Raw genomic sequence first — 12,160 nt, 5'->3', positions numbered from 1 at the left:
TTATTTTTTATTTTATTTATTTATTTTTTCGAGATGGAGTTTCCCTCTTGTCACCCAGGCTGGAGTGCAATGGCGCAATCTCCGCTCCCTGCAACTTCCACCTCCTGGGTTCAAGCGATTCTCCAGCCTAGTGTCCCGAGTAGCTGCGACTACAGGTGTGCACCACCACGCCTGGATAATTTTTTTGTATTTTTACTACAAACGGTGTTTCACTGTGTTGGCTATGCTGGTCTCAAATTCCTGACCTCAGGTGATCCACCTACCTTGGCCTCCCAACGTGCTGGGATTACAGGTGTGAGCCACTGTGCCTGGCCTGGCCTGGCCTTTTTTTTTTTTAGACAGAGGCTCACTGTCACCCAGGCTGGAGTGCAGTGGTGCAAACTCGGGTCATTGCAACCTCTGCCTTCCAGGATCAAGTGATTCTTGTGCTTCAGCCTCCCAAGTAGCTGGGACTACAGGCACCCACCACCACACCAGCTAATTTTTTGTATTTCAGTAGAGGGGGTGGGGTTTCACCATGTTGCCCAGGCTGGTCTCAAACTCCTAAGCTTAGGCTATCCACCACCTCAGCCTCCCAAAGTGCTAGGATTACAGGCATGAGCCACCACGCCCGGCCCTATTTTATGGTTTTTTTTGAGATGGCTTTCACTCACCCAGGCTGGACTGCAGTGTCACGATCACAGCTCACCACAACCTCAACCTCCCAGACTCAAGTGATCCTCCCACCTCAGCCTCCCAAGTAGCTGGGACTAAAGGCTTGTGCCACTAGACCTGCCTAATTTCTGTAGATTTTGTAGAGACAGGATTTTGCCATGTTGCCCAGGCTGGTCTCGAACTCCTGAGCTCAAGGGATTCGCTCGCCTTGGCCTCCCAAAGTGCTGGGATTACAGGTATGAGTCACTGTGCCTGACCAAAAACTGAGCTTTAGAATGTGGCCTTTAACCCAGCAAAGACAAGGTCATCCTGATCAATTGTTCTTTGAGTATACTATACACATACTGTGCTGGGGCGATCACGGTGGGCAAGACTAGGTCTCCAATCCCAACGTGTGGGCTACTTTGGCCAACACAGTTAAAAATTGTTAAAATGATCAATTTTATATGATGTGTATTTCTTTTTTTCTTTTTCTTTCTTTTGTTTTTGTTTTTGTTTTTTTGAGACGGAGTCTCACTCTGTCGCCAAGGCTGGAGTGCGGTGGCGAAATCTCTGTTCACTGCGACCTCCACCTCCTGGGTTCAAACGATTCTCCTGCCTCAGCCTCCCGAGTAGCTGGGATTACAGGTGCCCACCACCACCTGGCTAATTTTTGTATTTTAGTAGAGGCGGGGTTTTGCCATGTTGTCCAGGCTGCTCTCGAACTCCTGACCTCAGGTGATCCACCCACTTTGGCCTCCCAAAGTGCTGGGATTACAGGTATGAGCCATCGTGCCTGGTCTGTTATGTGCATTTCACTACAAATGTAGATGCCATTAAGCTGGGCAAGGTGGTTCATGCTTGTAATCCCCGTACTTTGGGAGGCCAAGGTGGGAGGGCTGCTTGAGCCCAGGAGTTCAAGATTGGGTAACATGGCAAGACCCTGTCTGTACAAAAAATTTTAAAAATTAGCTGGGGCCAGGCTGGGCGCAGTGGCTCACTCCTGTAATCCCAGCACTTTGGGAGGCCGAAGTGGGCGGATCATGAGGTCAGAAGTTCGAGACCAGCCTGACCAACATGGTGAAACCTCATCTCTACTAAAAATGTAAAAATTAGCCAGGCGTGGAGGCACACGCCTGTAATCCCAGTTACTCTGGAGGCTGGGGCAGGAGAATCGCTTAAACCTGGGAGGCAGAGGATAGAGTCACTGCACTCCAGCCTGGGCGACAGGGCAATACTCCATCTCAAAAAAAAAAAAAAAAAAAAAAGCCGGGCGCGGTGGCTCAAGCCTGTAATCCCAGCACTTTGGGAGGCCGAGACGGGCGGATCACGAGGTCAGGAGATCAAGACCATCCTGGCTAACACGGTGAAACCCCGTCTCTACTAAAACATACAAAAAACTAGCCGGGCGAGGTGGCGGGCGCCTGTAGTCCCAGCTACTCGGGAGGCTGAGGCAGGAGAATAGCGTAAACCCGGGAGGCGGAGCTTGCAGTGAGCTGAGATCCAGCCACTGCACTCCAGTCTGGGCGACAGAGCGAGACTCCGTCTCAAAAAAAAAAAAAAAAAAAAAAAAAAAAAAAGCTAGGGCCCAGCACGGTGGCTCACACCTGTAATCCTAGCACTTTGGGAGGCTAAGGTGGGTGGATCACTTGAGTCCAGGAGTTTGAGACCAGCCTGACAAGCATGGTGAAACCCCTTCTCTACTAAAAATACAAAAATTAGCAGGCATGGTGGTGTGTGGCTGTAATCTCAGCTACTTGGGAGGCTGAGGTAGGAGAATCTCTTGAACCCAGGAGGTGGAGGCTGCAGTGAGCAGAGATCATACCACTGCACTCCAGCCTGGGTGACAGAGCAAGACTCTGTCTCAAAAAAAAAAAAAAAAAAAGCAATAGCTAGGTGTGGTGGCACATTCCTTTAGTACCAGCTACTTGGGAGGCTGAGGCGGGAGGATCGTTTGAACCTGGGAAGTCAAGGCTCAAAGCTACAGTGAGCCAAGATTGCACCCCTGCACTCTAGCCTAGGCAACAGAGCAAGACCTTGTATCCAAAAAAACACACATAGAGACATAAAATATAAATATATACAATACATACAGAAAGACATACATATGCAATACATATAAACATATATATACATATATGGAGAAAGCCACACTTACATACAGAGAGACACATATATACAACATACACGAACAGGCTGGGCAGGGTGGCTCACACCTGTATTCCTGACACTTTGGGAGACTGAGGTAGAAGGATTACTTAAAGCCAGGGATTTCAGACCAGCCTGGGTAACAAAGTGAGACCCCGTCCCTACAAAAAATAAAAAATTAGGGCTGAGCGCGGCGGCTCATGCCTGTAATCCCAGCACTTTGGGAGGCCAAGGCAGGTGGATCACCTGAGGTCAGGAGTTCAAGACCAGCCTGGCTGACATGGTGAAACCCCATTTCTACTGAAAATACAAAAAAAAAAAAAAAAAAATTAGCCGGACGTGGTGGCATCTGTAATCTCAGCTACTTGGGAGGCTGAGGCAGGAGAATCTCTTTTTTTTTTTTTTGAGACGGACTCTCGCTGTGTCTCCCAGACTGGAGTGCAGTGGCACAATCTCGGCTCACTGCAAGCTCCACCTCCCAGGTTCACGCCATTCTCCTGCCTCAGCCTCCCGAGTAGCTGGGACTACAGACGCCCGCCACCACGCCCGGCTAATTTTTTGTATTTTTAGTAGAGATGGAGTTTCACCGTGTTAGCCAGGATGGTCTCAATCTCCTGACCTCGCGATCCACCCGCCTCGGCCTCCCAAAGTGCTGGGATTACAGGCGTGAGCCACCACGCCCAGCCTGAGAATCTCTTGAACCGGGGAGGCAGAGGTTGCAGTGAGCCAAGATTGTGCCATTGTACTCCAGCCTGGGTGACAAGAGCGAAACTCCGTCTCAAAATAAATAAATAAATATACAAATAAATAAATAATTAGCCAGGTGTGGTGGTGCCTACCTGTACTCCCACACCTACTCGAGGAGGTTGATGCAAAAGGACAACTTAAGCCCAGGAGTTGGAAGCTGCAGTGAGCTATGATCGTACCACTGCACTCCAGTTTGGGCATCAGAGTGAGATTCTTGTCTCCAAAAAAAAAAAGAGGCCAGGTACAGTGGCTCAGGCCTGTAATCCCAGCTCCTCAGGAGGCTGAGGGAGGAGAATCACTTGAACCTGGAAGGCAGAGGTGGCAGTGAGCTGAGACTGCGCCATTGAACTCCAGCCTGGGTGACAGAGCAAGACTCCATCTCAAACAAACAAACAAAACAAGAAACAAAACAACAACACCACACACACACACGTATACGTAATACATAAGTGCATAGATAAAATACACTCGCATAGAGACGTATGCATATATATTTATATAATACACTCATGGAGGGTGAGATAATACACACTTTTTTGTACATCTTCTTTTTCTGACCCACTTAAGAATATATTGCACACATAATGTGTGCCTTTTGCCCTTTACTAAGAAAAAAAACAAAGTGTTTATATAACTGTAGTACAGCTAACAATTTCAGGAAATCTGACCCTGACATAGTACTGTTATCTAATCTATGGTCCATATTCCAGTTGCATCAATTGTGTCAAGCATGACCTAAACAGCTGTGGTTTGTGTTTCTGTTTGTTTTATTTTGGAGACAGGGTCTCACTCTGTCATTTCAGGCTGGAGTGCAGCCGTGTGATTATAACTCACTGCAGCCTCCAACTCCTGGGCTCAAGTGATCCTCCTGCTGTAGCCTCCTGAGCAGCTGGGACTACAGGCACATGCCACCACATCAGGCTAATTTTGGTATTTTTTTGTAGAGACAGGGTTTTGTTACATTGCCCAGGCTGGTCTTGAACTTGAGCTCCTGAACTCGAGCGGTCCTCTGACTCCGGCATCCCAAAGAGCTGGGATTACAGGCATGAGCCACTGTGCCTGGAAATAGCTGATTTTGTTTTGTTTTGTTTTGTTTTGAGACGGAGTCTCGCTCTGTCGCCTAGGCTGGAGTGCAGTGGCCGGATCTCAGCTCACTGCAAGCTCCGCCTCCCGGGTTCACGCCATTCTCCTGCCTCAGCCTCCCGAGTAGCTGGGACTACAGGCGCCCGCCACCTCGCCCGGCTAGTTTTTTGTATTTTTTAGTAGAGACGGGGTTTCACTGTGTTCGCCAGGATGGTCTCGATCTCCTGACCTCGTGATCCACCCGTCTCGGCCTCCCAAAGTGCTGGGATTACAGGCTTGTGCCACCACGCCCGGCCCTATTTTGTTTTTTTAAACAAACAAACAACAACAACAAAAAAAAAACCACAATGAAGTCTCCCTTTGTTGCCCAGGCTGGAATGCAGTGGCATGATCTCAGCTCACCACAACCTCAGCCTCCTGGGTTCAAGCGATTCTCCTGCCTCAGCCTCCTGAGTAGCTGTGAATACAGGCACACACCACCATGCCCAGCTAATTTGCGTATTTTTAGTAGAGACAGGGTTTCACTATGTTGGTCAGGCTGGTCTTGAACTCTGACCTCATGATCCGCCTGGATACACTGTAAAGTGCTAGGATTACAGGCATGAGCCACCACACAGCATCACAGCCATGTTTTTTAATGAGCAGGACCCCATCCAGAATCATCCACTGCATTTATTGTCATGTCCCTTTGGTCCTTTTTTTGTTTTTCTCTGAGACAAGGTCATTGTTATCTTGCCCAGGCTGTTCTCAAACCTCCTGGGCTCAAGCAGTCTTCCTGCCTCAGCCTACTGAGTAACTGGGAATACAGGTGCATTCCCTATACCTGGCAGGGCCCTGATATTTTTTGAAACACGGTTTCGCTTTGTCACCAAGGCTGGAATGCAGTGGTGAGATCACAGCTCACTGCAGCCTTAACCTCCTGGGCTCAAGTGATCCTCCTGTCTCAACCTCCTGAGTAGCTGGGACAACAGGCATAAGCCACTATGCCTGGCCAAACACTGATATTTTTGAGTTATTTGTAGCACGTCCTCCACTTTGCATTTGTCTGATGCTGATGTTTCTTTCCCATAAGGTGCCTGTTAGGTATTTTTGGCAGTGATACTGTGTTCTTCTCAGTGTATGATATCAGGAGGCACATGATATCTGTTTGCTCATTGGCACCATGAATGGTGATCATTTTAACTAAATAAGTTGATTCCTAGATGATCAATGCTGTAATGGGGTAAGCACACAGGCCTGGAAGAGCATAGAAAAGACGTCAATCCCATCAGGTAAGGATTCCTGGAGCAGGGGTCCTAAGACTGAGAGATGCTTGACAGAGTCCTAGACAAAGTGTACAATAAATAGATGACTCAGGTTCAAGGAAGAGCATGAAAAATTCTTTCTGGTTTGAGACATGCAGGATTCTTCTCAGACAAGCCCACAAGGTTGTTAGGACTATGTAATGGCACATTGTGTCCAGTGACTGGCCTCTACCACCCCCAGAAGCTAACCACAGTGTTTCCTGCCACACTGTACTCACATCCAGGTCACCAAGAAAGGTCAACCCAAGAGCAGGACCTCAAACACTCAGGACAGAAAGGATGACTCAGAATCTGGGCTGGTGCTCAGAAGGGAGTGGGGTTGCCTTTCTTCCCTCCCCCATTAGCCTTTCCCCATAGTTCCTTCCAGTCTGGGAACTTGTACATTGCAGAGCAAACAGCTGTGAAGTCACTAAGGAAATAATAACTGTAGCAGTGTACATTTATTTAGCACCACCTTTACACCATCAGACACTTGCGTAATCCATTTTATCTCAACCTCAAGTTGGCCCCAGAAAGGAGATAAATTGAGCTTCTGAGACCTGCAGGAATTTGGACAAGTCACGCAGCTCAGAAGGGTCAAGATTTGAATCTAGGCCAGGCGTGGTGGCTCATGTCTGTAATTCCAGCAATTTGGGAGGCTGAGGTGGGCAGATTACCTGAGATCAGGAGTTTGAGACCAGCCAGGCCAACCTGGTGAAACCTTGTCTCTACTAAAAATATAAAATATTAGCTGAGTGTTGTGGTGAGCACTACCTCCCAGCTACTTGGGAGGCTGAGGCAGGAGAATCGCTCTAATCTAGGAGTCAGAGGCTGCAATGAGCCAAGATAGCACAACTGCACTCTAGCCTGGGCAACAGAGCCAGACTCCATCTCAAAAAAGAAAAAAAAAAAAAAAAAAGATTTGAACCTAGTTCTCTTTAGTTCCAAACCTTTGAATCTCTCTCTTTTAATACGGTGGCGGGGGAAGGCACGTGTGGTGGTGGTGGGATGTCTCGCTGTGTTGCCAAGGCTGGATTGGAACTACTGGGCCCAAGAAATCCTCCCATCTCAGCCTGCTCACTAGCTGGAATTACAGGTGCCCAAAACTGTGCCCTCTTTTATTTTATTTTATTTTTTATTTATTTATGTTTTTTTTTGAGACGGAGTCTCGTTCTGTCGCCCCTGCTGGAGTGCAGTGGCGCGATCTCGGCTCACTGCCAGCTCCGCCTCCCGGGTTCACGCTATTCTTCTGCCTCAGCCTCCCAAGTAGCTGGGACTACAGGTGCCCACCACCACACCCGGCTAATTTTTTGTATTTTTAATAGAGACAGGGTTTCACCGTGTTAGCCAAGATGGTCTTGATCTCCTGACCTCGTGATCTGCCCACCTTGGCCTCCCAAAGTACTGGGATTACAGTCATGAGCCACCTCACCCAGCCGATGTTTTAAAGCTCGTCATTGTTTTGTAATTTACGATTTATTTATTTTATTTTTTATTTATTTATTTTTTTGAGACAGCATCTTTCTCTGTCACCCAGGCTGGAGTGCAGTGGGGCGATCTCAGCTTACTGCTACCTCTGCCTCCCGGCTTCAAGGGATTCTTATGCCTCAGCCGCCTGAGTAGCTGGGATTACAGGTGCTGGCCACCATGCCCGGCTAATTTTTGTATTTTTAGTAGATACAGGGTTTCACCATGTTGATCTTGAACTCCTGACCTCCAGTGATCCACCCGCCTCGGACTTCCAAAGTGTTGGGATTATAGACGTGAGCCATCGCGCCCGGCCTATTTTTATTTTTGAGAAATTATTTTTGCAACAATAAGAAAAAGCTAGAGATAGACTCCCCCTGCCGCCCTGAAAATTCCTTCTCTATATATACTGGGTTTGACAACGGCGGACCCCGGGGGGTTACCCTAGATAGCACCGCCCTCTGGTGGCGAAACCGAGAGCAGCCGTTCAGGCCGCTCTGACGCGTTCCTTTCCGGCTGATCCCAGGCTCCGGAGAGGGAGCCCAAAGCCGCCGCTGGCAGCTCGTGAAGACTCAGTAAGTCAAGGGGGAAGTGGAGATGATAACGATCATGATGATTTTTGACACAGAGCCTCGCTCTGTCGCCCAGGCTGGAGTACAGTGGCTCGACCTCGGCTCACTGCAACCTACACCTCCTGGGTTCAAGGGATTCTCCTGCCTCTGCCTCCCAAGTAGCTGGGCCTACAGAGGGGCGCCACCACACCCGATTAACTTTAGTATTTTTAGTAGAGACGAGGTTTCACCATGTTGGCCAGGCTGGTCTCAAACTCCTGACCTCAAGTGATCCACCCGCCTCAGCCTCCCAAATTGCTGGGATTATAGGCATGAGCTACTTCACCTGGGTTGAGACAGTCTTGCTCTTGGCCCAGGCTGGAGTGCAGTGGTGTGATCATAGCTTACTGTAGCCTCAAATTCCTGGGCTCAATCAATTCTCCCGTCTCAGGATCCTGAGTAGCTGGGACTATAGGAACATGCTACCATGCCCAGCTAATTTTTAAAAATTTCTGCCGGGCGTGGTGGCTCACGCCTGTAATCCCAGCACGTTGGGAGGTCAAGGCGGGTGGGTCACGAGGTCAGGAGATCGAGACCGTCCTGGCTAATATGGTGAAACCCCATCTCTACTAAAAATACAAAAAATTAGCCAGGCATGATGGCAGGTACCTGTAATCCCAGCTACTGGAGAGGCTGAGGCTGAAGAATTGCTTGAACTCGGGAGGCGGAGGTTGCAGTGAGCTGAGATTGCGCCACTGTACTCCACCCTGAGCGACAGAGCGAGACTCTGTCTCAAAAAAAAAAAAACAAACATGTTCAGAGACAGGCGCAGTCTCTGGGCAGTTGGGCATTCCAGATGGGGGCAGGGGTGCCTTGGAGTTTCCAGGAGGCCCTCAAAATGGCAAAGGAGCTGAAAGTGGCTCCCAAGGGGTTCACATGCATTCTGGAGTGGCTGGGAACCTCCTTCTCCCTTTCTCTTTTCTTTTCTGACTCAAGCCTCAGCCTGGGACAGGGTGGGACAGAGAAGGGTCACATTTTCTACCATGAACACCCAAGGTATTAAGAATGGGGGGGAGGACGGAAGTTATTTAAGAGGTCTAAAAGCATCTTCCCTCACCCATGCAAGCAAAAATCCTTTTCTTTCTTCCTCTCTTTCTTTCTCTCTCTCTCTGTTTTTACTTTTTCTTTTTCTTTTTTTGAGACGGAGTCTCGCTCTACCGCCCAGGCTGGAGTGCAGTGGCGCAATCTCGGCTTTGCAACCTCCACCTCCCGGGTTCAAGCAATTCTCCTGCCTTAGCCTCCCTAGTAGCTGGGACTACAGGCATGTGCCACCACACCCAGTTAATTTTTGTATTTTTAGTAGAGATGGGGTTTCACCATGTTGGCCAGGCTGGTCTTGAATTCCTGACCTCAGGTGATCCACCTGCCTCCGCCTCCTAAAGTGCTGGGATTACAGGCATGAGCCACCGCCCCTGGCCACTTTCTGCATTTTTAAGCATGTGCAGCAAAAATTCAGCACTTTTTCTGGGCCACTGACTTTGTGTCCAGCCCCACTGCTTGGCCTGGGCACACCTGCCAACTCCACATTGGAATGGTACACACTGTTTCTACAAAGTGACGTCTTTCAGCTACTTCGTGGCTTTTTGTATATACATACCCTTGATGGCCTGGGCAGTTTCATGAGTGTTCTCAAAGTGGACACGAAGATTTGAACCTCTTGATTTGCATGATTTTGTGGGGTTCTCTGGGTCAAGTGAATAGCGAACCATTTTCCCAGATCACCTCAGGCCGCTTAGGGAAAGAGTATGCATTTGTTTTATGTGGTTTCTTGAATCTGGCTGTGTGTATGCATCTATGGATGCTTTATTTTACAATTTCATATATATATATATATATATTTTTTTTTTTTTTTTTTTTTTGAGACAGAGTTTCGCTCTTGCTGCCCAGGCTTGAGCGCGATGGCGCAATCTTGGCTCACCACAACCTCTGCCTCCCAGGTTCAAGTGATTCTCCTGCCTCAGCCTCCCGAGTAGCTGGCATTACAGGCGTGCACCACCATGCCTGGCTAATTTTGTATTTTTAGTAGAGATGGGGTTTCTCCATATTGGTCAGGCTGGTCTTGAACTCCCGACGTCAGGTGATCTGCCTGCCTCGGCCTCCCAAAGTGCTGGGATTACAGGCGTGAGCTACCGGGCCCGGCCACAATAAAAATATTTTAGAACCGGGTGCAGTGGCTCATGCCTGAAAACTCAGCACTTTGGCAGGCCGAGGCAGGTGGATAATGAGGTCAGGAGATTGAGACCATCCTGGCTAACGCCAGGTGAAACCCCATCTCTACTAAAAATACAAAAATTAGCCGGGTGTGGTGGTGGGTGCCTGTAGTCCCAGCTACTCAGGCGGCTGAGGCAGGAGAATGGCGTGAACCTGGGAGGTGGAACTTGCAGTGAACCGAGATTGTGCCACTGCACTCCAGCCTTGGCAACAGAGTGAGACTCCGTCTCAAAAAAAAAAAAGTTTATTTTTTTTTTAAACATTCCAATGGAGGCTCATGCCTGTTATCCCAGTATTTAGGAAGTTGAGGCAGGAGAATCAGTTGAACCCAGGAATTTGCGACCAGCCTGGGCAACATAGAGAGACCCTGTCCCTACAAAAAATGAAAAACCTGCTGGACATGGTAGCACGTGCCTGTAGTCCCATCTACTCAGGAGGCTGAGGTGGGAGGATTGCTTGAGCCTGGGAGTTCAAGGCTGCAGTGAACCGTGGTCTTGCCACAGCACTCCATCCTGGGCAACAGAGTAAAACTCTGTCTCAAAGGAATGAAGAAAAAAATTCTAATGGAGTTTCTGTGGAGAAACTCAACAGAATTCCACAGTTTTAACTGAAAGAATCAACCAATTAAAATAGCCAAGGTTTTTTTTTTTTTTAAGTATCGTATATTAAATACATTTAAAAAATATTACTATATTCTGGCCAGGTGCTATGGCTCACACCTGTGATCCCAGCACTTTGTGAGGCCAAGGCAGGTGGATTACTTGAGCCAAGGAGTTGAAGACCAGCCTGGGCAAAGTAGTAAAAGCCCGTCTCTACTAAAAAAAATTAGCTGGGCGTGGTGTCACACACTTGTAATCCCAGCTACTTGGGAGGCTGAGGCAGGAGGATCACTTTAACCCAGGAGGCGGAGTTTGTAGTGAGCTGAGATATTGTGCCACTGCACTCTAGCCTGGGCAACAGAATGAGACCCTGTCTCAAAAAAGTAAAAAAAGCATTATTTCAGCAAACATTTATTAAGCATCTACTGTGTGCTAGGGTCACTGGATAAAGCGGTTACCAAAACCAGTTTCCTATTCCCATGGTGCTGACACTTAATTTAGAGACGGAGTCTCACTCTGTCGCCCAGCCTGGAGTACAGTGGCACAACTGTAACCTCTGCCTCCCAGGTTCAAGTGATTCTCCTGCCTCAGCCACCCAAGGAGCTGGGATTACAGGCGTGTGCCACCATGTCCGATTAATTTTTTGTATTTTCTTTCTTTTTTTTTTTTTTTTGTAGAGACAGAGTCTCACTCTGTTGCCCAGGCTGGTCTTGAACTCCTGGGCTCAAATGATCCTCCCACCTCAGCTTCAGGAAGTGCTAGGATTACAGGCATGAGCCACCACACCCGGCCTTGGTGCGTATACTTTAGTGAGATAGCAAGCAGATAAACCAGTAAATAACCAGCCAGGCATGGTGGCTCACACCTGTAATCCCAGCACTTTGGGAGGCTGAGGCAGGCAGGTCACCTGAGGTCAGGAGTTCCAGACCAGCTTGGGCAATATGGTGAAACCCTGTCTCTACTAAAAATACAAAAATTAGCTGGGCGTGGTGGTGTGCGCCTGTAATCCCAGCTACTCAGAAGACTGAGGCAGGAGAATCGCTTGAACCCTGAGAGGCAGAGGTTGCAGTGAGCCGAGATTGCGCCACTGCACTCCAGCCTGGGACAGAGCAAGACTCTTGTCTCAAAAAAAGAAAATTAAATTAAAAAATAAACCAAATAAATAACTGAGTGTTTTGTTTTTGTCTTTTTGTTTTGTTTTGTTTTGAGAACTAGGTCTTGCTATGTTGCCCAGGCTGGTCTCAATTCCTGGCTCAAGCTATCCTCCCATCTATGCCTCCCTAAATACTGGGATTACAGGCGTGAGTCACTGTACCTGGCAATAACAGAGTCTGCTTTTGTTTTTCAGATAGTAAAAGTAGCTATTAGGTTAATAAAA

The 12,160-nt window shown here is 48.3% G+C and overlaps 2 protein-coding genes across 2 annotated transcripts in view; both read left to right on the top strand.

Annotated features, from left to right (window-relative positions):
- The window catches only part of CD320 (CD320 molecule), a 101,863-nt gene that overhangs the window by 46,360 nt on the left and 43,343 nt on the right, over positions 1-12,160 (top strand). The gene's annotated exons all lie outside the window — the stretch shown is intronic.
- The window catches only part of KANK3 (KN motif and ankyrin repeat domains 3), a 62,000-nt gene that overhangs the window by 26,984 nt on the left and 22,856 nt on the right, over positions 1-12,160 (top strand). The window lies entirely within an intron of this gene.

Source organism: Macaca mulatta, chromosome 19 (genome assembly GCF_049350105.2).
Source record: "Macaca mulatta isolate MMU2019108-1 chromosome 19, T2T-MMU8v2.0, whole genome shotgun sequence".
Classification (NCBI taxonomy): Eukaryota; Metazoa; Chordata; class Mammalia; order Primates; family Cercopithecidae; genus Macaca; species Macaca mulatta.
This window is presented reverse-complemented; position numbering and strand designations above follow the sequence as displayed.